The following is a 12696-nucleotide window of genomic DNA, read 5'->3' on the forward strand; positions in this document are numbered from 1 at the left end:
CCTCCGAAAGTCCAATACAGCGGTTTTACTGGTCCCCTTCCTGGCCTCGCCAAGAATAGTGAACTCCACCATTGCGTGGTCACTCTGCCCGAGACAGCTCCCGACGATCACGTCCTCCACCAGTCCTTCTCTGTTTGTGAAGAGAAGGTCTAGCGGGGCACCTCCCCTGGTAGGCTCACTAACCAGCTGTGTCAGGAAGCTATCTTCCACGCTCTCCAGAAACCTCCTAGACTGCTTTCTCAGGGCTGTGTTGTGCTTCCAGGATATGTCAGGGAAGTTGAAGTCCCCCACGAGTACAAGAGCTGATGATTTTGCAACCTCTGTCAGCTGCCTGTAGAATTCCTCATCCGTCTCCTCATCCTGGTTCGGCGGTCTATAAGAGACCCCGACCAGGACACTAGCCTTGTTGTCCCTGCCGATCCTAACCCAAAGGGACTCGACCTTGTCATTCTCAACCTCGAGTTCTACAACCTCGAAAGACTCTCTAATATAGAGAGCCACACCACCACCCCTTCTATGCTGCCTGTCCCTTCTATAGAGCTTATAGCCAGGCATTGCAGCACTCCAGTCATGAGACTGGTCCCACCACATCTCCGTGATGGCAACCAAGTCGTAGCCTGCCTGCTGCACGATGGCTTCCAGCTCCTCCTGTTTGTTACCCATGCTGCATGCATTGGTGTAGATGCACTTCAGCTGGGCCATTGCCTTATCCTCCGGCCTTGCCATTGTTCCCCCTGGCACAGCCCCAACAATCCTAGCCTCAGCCCCATCCCCCTTCCTACCTAGTTTAAAGCCCTCTCAATGAGCCCTGCCAGCTCCTGGCCCAGGATCCTTTTTCCCCTAAAAGATAGGGACCCGTCTGCGGCCATCAGGCCAGGTGCTGAGTAAAGTGCCCCATGATCAAAAAACCCAAGATTTCTGCGTTGGCACCAGTCCCGGAGCCACGTGTTTAACAGGTGGGCTTTCCGTGTCCTCTCTGAACCCCTCCCTGCCACCGTAGGGATGGACGAAAACACCACCTGCACTCCCGCTCCATCCACTAACCTACCCAGTCCCCTAAAGTCCCTTTTGATAGCCTTGAGGCTTCTCTCTTCGATGTTGTCACTGCCCGCCTGGACTATCAAAAGGGGGTAATAGTCAGAGGGGCGTACCAGGTTAGGAAGCTTCCTGGCAACGTCCCTGACTCTGGCTCCAGGGAGACAGCAGACTTCCCTACGGGTAGGGTCAGGCCGACAAATAGGGCCCTCTGTTCCCCTAAGAATAGAGTCTCCAACAACAATAACCCTCCTGTCTTTCTTGGTGGAGGCAGTCCTGAGGCGCGGAGTTGACCTCCTCGCCCTAGGCATCCTCCTGGGAACATTTGCTACCTCTTCCTCACACACCGGCCTCTCAATCTCTAGGGCCTCAAACCTGTTGCGTAAGGGCACCTGGGAAGGTGGGGCCGGAAGGGGAGAGCATCGCCTACGGTGTCGAGCAGGGACCTGTTTCCATTCCTCCTCAGCTCCCAGATCCCCTCCCTCTGCCCGACGGGGACAGGGCAGGGGGTCCGCCCCCATTTGAGGAGTCTCACCTCGGCACCTCCCCTTGAGGCCCTGCAGGGAGTTACTCCAGAAGTCTATCTCCCGCTCACACTCCCTGATGGCCCTCAACCTCTCCACCTCCTCCTTGAGCTCCGCCACCATGCGGACCAGATCATCCACCTGCTCGCACCTCACACACGCAGTTTCTCTGCCTCCCGCCAATGGCAGCAACAGGCTCAGACACTCCTTGCATCCGGTGACCTGAACTGCGGCATTTTTTAACGGGTAGTCGGTCTGCGTGTGTACCGACTTTCTGGAGAGCGCGCCGTGCCTGGTGGCGACCATTATCACCTAGTTACGGCTGTTGTTAACGAGGTGTTGTTTGTGTGTAGGGGGAGCGCTCTGCCCTTCCTGCGCGCCCTGCCTGCGCGAACTGCCGTGGTAACTGCCGCGCCACTCCCTTCTGAAAATTAAATAATTATATTATTGAATTAAAGATTGTTATAGCATATTTAAAGTTTTCTAATCTTATTTATTTTATAAAATGTATCAAATAAGACTGCTAAACTGCCTTTCTTTGTATTGCACAATTCTGCTATGCCTCAGTATGAATCTTTCATTATGAGTACATCATTAGAATACTAAGCAATTTGAAATGACAGCCATTCTAAAGGTCAATATCCTGTAAAAGAAGTGACTCAGAACAAGTTTTTGACAAAAAAGCATCTTCCACCTAATTCAGATTCACTTTTTTTTTTTCTTTTCTTTTTTTTTTTTTCCTCAACATAGCCAATGAGTAGCCAACACAGCTAGTGCATCAAAATCACTTCCAGTTCCATACTCATTCCCTGCTACTGTTGAAACCTGTAATCTTGCACATAAACTGTATCTTTATTAGGACCCAGGAGCCTTTTGTCTCCTTCAGGTCCTCCTGATCATCTAACCTGAACACAGTAAACCTGAAACAAAGTAAAAATCAGATACATGCAGATTAAAAATAGAAAGTAAATCTGATGTTAAAAAAGTAAGAAAAGTTAGAATTTGACAGTTTGTCAGCTATTTTTGTCTCTACCTTTTTTTTCCTGTGAAGTAAGACTGAGTAAATGGGGGGCAAAGATGCAGCTGCAATTCTGTTGAGTATAACCCTTTCATATTTGGGATCTTCCTCAGCAGTGTCTAGCCTAGTTTAAGAATATATTTTATATTTAAATATACTTTATATTTTCAGATTCATGAAAAAGTACCATAGAACAATAGATAATTGGGCCCAGTGGCACAATCCTTCATCACCATGTATCTTCCTAAGTCGTTTATCTTTGCAAAGAAAAAGCAAGGTATAGGTGTGATGGTGTCTGACTCTCCAATGACTGCATTAGGTGTAAAGCAATAGAGAATATTGTGCTGTGAAACATATGTAAATGAGTCAAAAAGTATCTTCAGCTAGCACTACTGCTGTGTAATTCCACACACTTTTTTGATACTTTCTGTCTTTAGTTAAAAGAAACAGTGAAGGAACAGGATAGGTTTAAAAAGACTGTTTAGAAACACTCTTTATATGCCATACCATCCTCAGTGAGGAATTTCAACTTGGTTTTGTGTTTTAAAATTAAAAATGAAAGCCTCTTTAAACTGGAAAAATGAACAAGAGTTAGCAATAAAAATTATTTTTGAGTAATTATTTATTTTAAGGTTCTAAGTAATAAAGTGTGGAGACATAGGTGTAATTTTACAGCATGGATACCATTTACATGCCAAAATAAAGTTTGCATTTCAAAATTTTGATGTGGAAAGAATTTAAAGCACAGCTTAAGAGGGTTTAATAAGTGTGTGAAAATATACTCATGTATATGGAGTTAGTTAAATATTTTTGTATATATCCATAGTATACAACTCATGTTCCTTTTATATTTCATTCACTTTATTTTTTTATTTTTTTAAAAACTCCCTGTCATTAGAAAGCAAAAATAATAATTCCTGGCAGGAATGGTTGAGGAGTTAGTCATTAAAAAAACCTTATCAAACCTTCCATTCTGGAATTTTTTGTTGTTGTCTGTAGTCCTGTGGGAACTATCACTTAAACATCTTTGAAAATGCTGTTGTTAACATCGTTTCTATTTCTGTATTGTGTTGGGGTAAAGAATATAGATGTAGAAGGATGGTTAAAAGACAAACTTTTGCTTTTCTGTAATACATCAACTTGTAGCTATGAGTTTATAGCACATGGTTTCTTATCTTATATACACCCTCCACACACCCCTCCCCCCATCATTTTAATCATTATGCTGATTTTGCTGAAATGTATTGCCAAGAAAAAAATGTGATGGGTTTCTTAGGAATCCACATGTAATTATTTGCTGTTAACCCAGCAGGCTTAGAATATCTGAGAATTATCCTGCAGGAAAGTAATTGGTCCAAAATATTTTCCTTTTATGAAAGGGAGAGAATGGGCTGAAATAAAAAATACCAGACTCTCATACCTGTGGACTTGTTAGGAGAGCAACACTCTACACAAATATAATTAAAAGCATGTTTTGAATGAAAATTTTATGATTTGATTGCTACATATCCTAAAGAGCTCCCTAGGAATTGGAGCCCAGTTTTTGTAGAGCTACAGGGGAGACCTCATCACAGTCTACAACTTCCTCGTAAGGGGGTGTCGAGAGGCAGGAGACCTTTTCTCCATTAACACCAGTGACAGGACCCGCGGGAACAGGGTTAAGCTGAGGCAGGGGAAATTTAGGCTGGACGTCAGGAGGGGGTTCTTCACAGAGAGGGTGGTTGCACACTGGAACAGGCTCCCCAGGGAAGTGGTCACTGCACCGAGCCTGTCTGAATTTAATAAGAGATTGGACTGTGCACTTAGGCACATGGTCTGAACTTTTGGGTAGACCTGTGCGGTGTCAAGAGTTGGACTTGATGATCCTTAAGGGTCCCTTCCAACTCAGGATATTCTATGATATTAGGAAACATAACATGTCTGACTGTTAAAAAAAAAATAAAATAATAAATAAAGAAAGAAAGAACAGAAGCTGTAAAAGCTGTAAAGGTCAGCCTCAAAAGCTTTTAAGAAACATGTCTGTGTTAGTCACTTGAAAGGGTCATGCAGTGTTATGATGATGGCACAGCAGTGGACATGCCAAATTTGCAAAGTGAAACATCTCCTCCTAGGCAATGTATTTGCTTTCTCTTTTGAGACATTAACAGAAGATTAACTGAAAGGTGAGTTTCAGTGTGTTTTTCGTAGGAACTCAGGTCATTTGCACCCCATACCACTTGAGCCTTATTGAAAGTCTAAGTTGAAGTCTCACAGAAAAAATTCTGTGCATGCTGTTAAAAATTTAAAGAAAAAGTCTGTGGACTCTGGGTCCAACCAAAGATAGGGTCTCAGGAACATCTTTCTAATAAATTCTTTTAAGGATTTCTCACTTCTGAAGTTTAGACCCATTTGCCTAGTTGCTATGAAACAGAAATCGGAAGTGGAAGGTGGAAGGAAGCTGGAGGAATATTCCCAGGTCATATGGCAAGTATCTCTGCCCCTTAAGGTTTACTGTTTTTTCAGAGTGTACAACTGCATTTTTGTTCTGAGAGTGTGAGTGCACTCCGACTTATCAAAATGAAAAGTAATGTTTTTGATCAAAGTATGCAAGGGGAAAATATAAAAGGAATGTAAATCACTGCCTTTAATCAATCATTTAACATGTTGTCACAACTTTTTATTTCTTCACAAAAACAAAGGTAGGAATTTTCTGAAATGTCACTTTTCATGGTTGTTAATGAATAAGTCTGTTCCCATTTTCATTCAAAAGTTTAGCAAATAGAAGTGTGTTAGTCCAGTAACCATATTTACAAGCTGTGATCTGTTACTACATTTAGTATCAGACACACTGGTATTTAGTCCATTACTGTTTGTGGAGATAGGACCATTCAGTTATTTTAAAAAAGACTGCAGCTTCAATACTTCAATATTGTAGACATATTTCTTGTCAGGATTCCTTCAATGTGTGAAAGTTTGAGACAGACTTCTGAGCAGCTATAAAACCAGCAGATGTTTAGGCAGGAGTTTTGTTGTTGTTGTTGTTGTTGTTTTTTGTTTGTTTGTTTGTTTGTTTGTTTTTTTCCAGAGCAGTCATACTTTGTCAAGTGGAAAACCATGTTCAAAGGCATTAGGCTAGAAAAGGAAAGCTTTGCCTGATCAGAAAGAAACCATAAACTTCCAGCCTCAAACAAATATTCTGAATGAAAAACAACAAACAAAAAATAACCATTTATAATTGAGATTTTTACATTTTATCATAGTACATTCCATGTTCTTTATTCTGCTCCATTAAAACTCTGCAGTTCATTCAGTGTTCTCCATTGCATTCCTCTTTTCATGTACATCATTCCTGCACAGGTGCCTCACATGTTATTTCATTGCTGAAGTAACTTCAGTACAATAGTGATCCTGATCACATTGCCATAGAAAAAGTAGGCTTCTGATTTTGACCAACGTAGCCTTGTAAATGTTAATTTTCATTATGGATCTGGACATTTCTGGTGTCGTTCAGCACTGACTCAGTATCACCAGGGAGAAGGAATTAGTCGGTAGCATTCAGATTAGTGCATCCCAGCGACAAAGACAAGGCAAATCTGGCCCAGTTTGGGTATCTCACAGCTTTAATTGGTCAGCTACAATTGTGTGCACTTGTGCATAGTACATCATGTGGAGAGACATTTCAGTATAGTTCCATCAGGTAATCATAATTATGACAATTATATTTCAGAAAAGATAGAAGTATGTACCAGATTATAATGTGAAATAATATTCTGCCAAAAGTATACGATCAAGACACAAATAGCAAAAGCATTGCTTCTGAAGTTGATTTTAAATTTTCAGGACTGCAGCTTTTGCTTGCAAATGCAGCTTTTTCCCTGACTCATGTCTGTATGTTAAATATGTGTGTATAAAACTTGACAGTTACAGAGTTATTTCATATAAAAGATGTGATGTGACTTCCATCCTTATTTAGGTAGACAGCTAAAGCCTTTGATATACAAAGACAAGGAAATATGTAAAGTTATTTTTCTCTGGACTTCTTTATTTATATACACTTTATAAAGCAAAAAATACTACTTTTGAGATGTATTTAGGAGGAATTAACTTTTGGGGGTATTTCTTTTTTTCAGGCAATACTTTCAAATTATTATAGTAAATAAAAATGATCTATTTAATTAAAAATAATGCTTAAAGGCTGATTCAACAAAATTTTAGGGGGTATTTGCTCAATAAATCTATATTCTCCTAACTTTATCATGTTTTAAGATAGCAAACAATAACTAATAATCACAGTTCTAACAAAACAAAAACAAACAAACAAAAAACATTCTGTGCCATTATTGATTTAAAATATTGGTAGCTGGCCATACCTATTAGATATGAAAAAAAATCCTGTTTTCAGAAGGAAAAATAGCTGGCAATGCTCAATAGAGATGGCTATCAACCTTCTCCTTTGGTTAGACAGAAATTCTAGACTACAGTGGAAAACAAATAACTTCTTTAAAAAAATTACTTGACTGGGAAATCAGAGCAAAATATTTTGAAAATATGTTGTTGGACAATGGTCTAGTTCTTTTGAAAGCACTCACATGCCCACAAATCAGAAAGTCTACCAGAACATTTTTATTTTTTTCTTAAAACATGATAATAATCATAATAATAAAAAAAAAAAAAAAAAAAAAAGAGAGAAATCAGACTCTATTTCCAAGAAGCTTTTTAAAGATGGTTATTTCTATTTGGTGTGAAGAAATGAAAGATGGAGATGTGCTTTTTACTGTAAGTTTTCATTTATTTTATTTATTTTATTTTTATTTTTTTTTTCTGTAAGCTTTTAATTTCTACATACAGTTAAGGGGACGAGATGCTGGAGAGCATCCCCAGAGAGGGATTTTGGGGTTTGGGTTGATATTAAGTTGAATATGAACCAGCAGTGTGCCCTGACAGCCAGGAGGGCCAACTGTATCCTGGGGTGCATCAAGCACAGCATTGCTAGTCATTCAAGGGAAGTGATTGTCCCGCTCTACTCTGCGCTGGTGCAGCCTCACCTCAAGTACTGTGTGCAGTTCTGGGCACCACAGTACAAAAAGGACATGAAAGTATTGGAGAGTGTTCAGAGGAGGGCAACAAAGATGGTGAAGGGCCTAGAGGGGAAGACATATGAGCAGCTGAGCAGCTGAGCAGCTGAGGTCACTAGGTTTGTTTAGCCTGGAAAAGAGGAAGCTAAGGGGAGACCTCGTCGTGGTCTACAGATTCCTCATGAGGAATTCCTGAATACAGATTCTTCTGCAGAGGGGCAGAAGCTGATCTCTTCTCTTTGATGACCAGTGATAGGACCCAAAGGAATAGAGTCGAGCTGCAACAGGGGAGATTCAGGTTCGATATCAGGAAAAGATTCTTCACCAAGAAGGTGGTTGTGCACTGGAACAGGCTCCCCAGGGATGTAGTCACGGCACCAAGCCTGTTCAGAGTTCAGAAGTGTTTAGACTGTGCTCTCAGTCATATGGTCAGAATTTTTGATAGACCTGTGTGAAGCCAGGAGTTGGATTCAATGATCCTTGTGCGTATTTTCCAACTTGGGATATTCTATGATTCTATGATTTGAGAGTCTTTAAGACTTTCTCTTCTTCACAGCTCTTTCTAGGTCTTTTTTCCTGGCCTAGTTCCCTGCAATACTTTAATTTTATATTACAAGGGTTTTGTTGATTTTGAAACAATTGAGGCATGGACGCCTACATCCATTTATCCACTACCCTTTTCAAAGTTTATTTATTTATTTATTTATTTATTTATGACATGATATCAATTGACTTCAGCAGGATTACTTTAAGGAGCAGATTTCATTACAAGGTGTTTAATTTTGTTCAGACAAAAGGGTAAATCACAGTACTCATGATTCCATACTTAGCATACTTTCACTAAGTATTTTCCATAATATATCTTCTAAAACTTTTGCCTATTCAAAAGATCAACCATTAAATGTTTTGTCGGTTTTCTTCTTTTGACCACAGATCTTGAAAAGATTTCTTGAATGTGAACTGAAAGAGAAATACAAAATTTAGATAAGCCCAAATTATTTTAATTAGTGTAGGAAGGGAAGGTAACAGCAGTTGAGATTTTAGTCTTTTTTTTTTTTTTTTTTCCTTTTCTCTTGCTTTGTGTGAACTCATTCTTATCTGTAGCATGATTTCCTAAAGATGGTCACATTCCATCAACACTATAGCTGGCATGAGTTGCAGTGTGTCTCTCTGGTATTGGGCTGTCTTTAATAAAGTACGAGGTAACATGAAGATGTCACTGAAGACTGAATCACTTTAAAGAAGTTTTATGAAATGTTATGTCTAAGTTATATGTTTAGAATCTCATCTTGGAGTTTTGCAACTGAAAACCCTAAGCTGAGGGCAACTATCTTCTGTTGCAGCCTCAGTGCTTCATTTTTCTTTCATGTATATTTTTAAAAATATTAGATATTAGTAAAAATCCTGTTGTCTATAGACTCACTATACAAATAATTTGACGGAGGGTGTTTGATTAGTTTTGGAGGTACTCTCTGATGAAGTAAATCAGGTAGCAGATGAAAATTATCTTGAAGGACTTTAAAGGTGGAGTTATATTTCAGATGAAATAACAGCTTGTCTTCCTGCTTATTCTACTGGTATAAATCAATTACTTCAGTGTGAGTGAGGTAAGAAATACCTTCTTTGTGTGAGCAGCTAAATTAATCATGGAGAGTAGAAAGGCTTTTTCCATTGCTCATTCACGGCTTGTCTAGAACAGACATGTTCAATTATTAAACATGAGAACAGCTACACAAAAAATAAACTGCATATATGCAAAAGAGTAAAAAGAGGAAGCCTTATTCAGTAGATTCCCTTTTACACAATGCTAATGCATTATAACTTTATATGTTTAATAACTATTTTTCTCATTATGATTATTCTTTAACAACTTGAATTATGAGCATGGAACATATCCCTTTAGGGGGATTTTAATAGCCCTTGAAATCAAGGCTTTTGTTTCCCCTACTACTTCCTTTTCTGGTCTCCTGCTTGAATTTAATAGCCATTCATCATTACTATTTTCCTCTTTCTTTGGAATGGATATGCATGATATATGTTGTATGTCAAGTCTCACGTGCTACAGTTGACAGTAATAAGACTTGTTTAAACATTCTGTGTCCTTGTTAAAATCAGAGCACTTCAGCTTAGTTTGAGACTTAGTCGATGTTAAGGCAAAAAGAAGAGTTACATCATGGTCTTTTGACAACAGCAGCCTACAGGAGGGCTTGTGTCCCAAGGACCCAGATTCCAAGCACCGATTGTCCCAGTGACATCTGTAATTACATCTAGTCTGGGCTATTTGCTGAGGAGCTGTATCAACCTATGAAATGGATAATGAGAGTGGGGGGAAAATGGCAGATAGGGTGCTGTATGTTTGTCATTATATCTGTTAAAGGGATATGTTGAATTTTTAACTTCTCCAGGATTTGATCTGTAGCTATTACTGATAAGCTTCAAGTTCCCTTCTTTTGCAGTTGTAGCTATAGGTATTTGAACTAAGGTAATAGCTACAGCTATATTAAAAAACAAAACAAAACAAAACTCCCCAGCAACAACAAACCTAACACCACCACTAACAAAAAACACCACCAACAAGGTGATGTTTAGGTACAATTTAGGTACAAGACAGAGAAGATACTTTCTTGAAACTGTGATAGATACAGCCAGGTAAGGAACTGGTTTTCTAGTTAATTTAATCATAACTTGATAAAGATTTTCTCTAAATGCATTCAGTGTCCTAAATTTGCTCTTTAGGCTTTAGCATGCATGTATGTATGTATGTTTTTGTTGTTGTTGTTTGCTTGTTTGTCTTTTCATTTTCTGAGTAATGAAAATCTACTACAATTATACATGTGGGTTGAAGACTACACTCAAAACCATTTGAAATTTTTTATCTTTTTGAAGTATTTGACATGCTTACTTTGGGATGACTTTTCCAACATACTGACATAAACTTCTGTTTTTCAATATAAACCATTGTTTTTCAGCACAACCAATATCACAGGGTACTAGGAGAGCCATTCCTTACTAGATACTCTAAACTGCCTGTTGCTTCTCATCTTTTGTTTCTTAATTTTCTCTTCAGTGCCTTATCCTTTCTGATGTATACAGGGTGGGAGAATAAATACCTCATTAATTAAGCAGGAATTGTGTATCTTGCTGCAGGAATTGTAATCTTGCTGTATTTGCCTCAGAATTTGGATGCCAGAAATGCCACATGGGAAGTAAAACTTCTGGGCAGCTTCTTTTCAGCTTTTTCTTTTTTTCCTTTTTTTTTTTTTTTTTTTCCCTCTTTTTTTTTTTTTTCTTTGTTTCCCTTAGAGAAATCATTTAATTCTTGATAACAATACATGGGAATTTTAAAATGAATACCTGGACAGTAGGTGAAGCAAACACTTAAATCTTAATCTGGACTGCAAATATTGGTCCAATGAAAATACACATTTTTTAATAACAAAGACTTCCACATTTTTTTTACCTCCTCGAATATGAAATTCAGGATTTTTTTCCTCTAATATGACATTTTTATAGACTGGATCTTCACTAGTTTTAGCTTTGCAAATTTAGCATCGTTGTGTTGCAAGGTGCTACTAATCTGCCAAAATAATGGACAGCTCAAGAAATTAAAGTCAAGTTTTATATTTTCTTCATTTTCCTTGTATCCTTTAGATGCTTCACTATTTTTATGTAGTTATACAGAATACGCAAAACATTATATTTTTGCAAACAACAGACAATTAAACACTTTTCTACCTTAGTGTAGGATTTTCTGTAACATCACTCACAAATATTAACAAATACAGGCTCTCTAATTTCTTTTGCAAGGGTATTTTCTTGTGGGAAACAGAAATTTAGGACATCTCTCTCTCACTACCAACTACCTTCAGTTTCAGCATACTCTTGAAGCATAACACACTAGTTATTTATACTAGAATGTTACTTGAAAACCTTATTATTCAGACCAGGTCTTACTACTAAGTGCTATATCAAGCATAAAAGGTGGTTGTTTTTGCTTTGAAAGGTTGGTAATTAAAATATATATAATACAGCATAGAATAACAAAGACTTGGTTCAGAAAAGATACTCATTGTGATCTTTTTGTTGGTTTGTTTGTTTTATTTATTATAATACTTTATTTTTTTATTTATTATTATTATTTTTCATTTCGAATGAAACAAGAATAATTTACTTGTAAGATAGCGTTATTGCACCACAGCATGTTTATGTATTTGGGATAACTAGGACATAATACAACAGTGTATTACTTTTAATTTTCCAACCACCTGTAACATGAGCTTCAGAATCTTATGTCCTCAAAGTACTTTAGATAAAGGCCAGTAATCACTGTCAAGAGCTAAATATTTACAAACAGCAGAAAGCTTTTTTCAATCTCAACAAATCTAGAATAAATATTCTATAATGCAAAAGCACTTCCTCAAGATGCTTTCAGATTACAATAAACAAAATGCATTAGCTTAAAAATTGCAGGTCTCATTTCCTCTCTTGTTTTTGTAAATGGTTGTGTTGTTCTTATAAAGCTTGTAGTAAAAAAGCTTGTCTTATATAACATAAAATTTCATGCATTTATGGAAAACTTAGATCAGTTATGACCCAGATGTAAAATTATTTTTAAAAAGCTTTCTGTTTTGCTTTATTTTATTTTTAAGAGATACTGATGTATTTGAAAGAAAGTAGGACATTTGCTTTTTAAGGTTTCCTTTACCCCTGCTGCTTGCACAGATCATAATCGAGACATGATAATCCTCCTTTTGGCATCCTAGTAGTTTCCATTACAACTGACTGACAGAGCTTTACTCTAATGAAATGAGGAACAAATTTTTTTTACTAAAATGAGGAACAAATTGTTTTCTCAATTTTAAACAAAAATTCAAGAGAGGGACTGATCTTGAAAGCTTTATGGTATTGTGCACTTGAGAAGGATAAGCTTGTAATATTTTCCCTAAGGAGAAGCTTGTAAAAAGCTTTGATATCAGCATGTAACCCCTGGAAAAGTTGGCAGTATAAGTAGGGATTTATTTTCTCCTCCTGTCCCAAATGCCTTTAGATTGTACCCATAAAGATA

The sequence above is a fragment of the Aythya ferina genome (assembly GCF_964211825.1).
Source record: "Aythya ferina genome assembly, chromosome: 2".
NCBI lineage: Eukaryota > Metazoa > Chordata > Aves > Anseriformes > Anatidae > Aythya > Aythya ferina.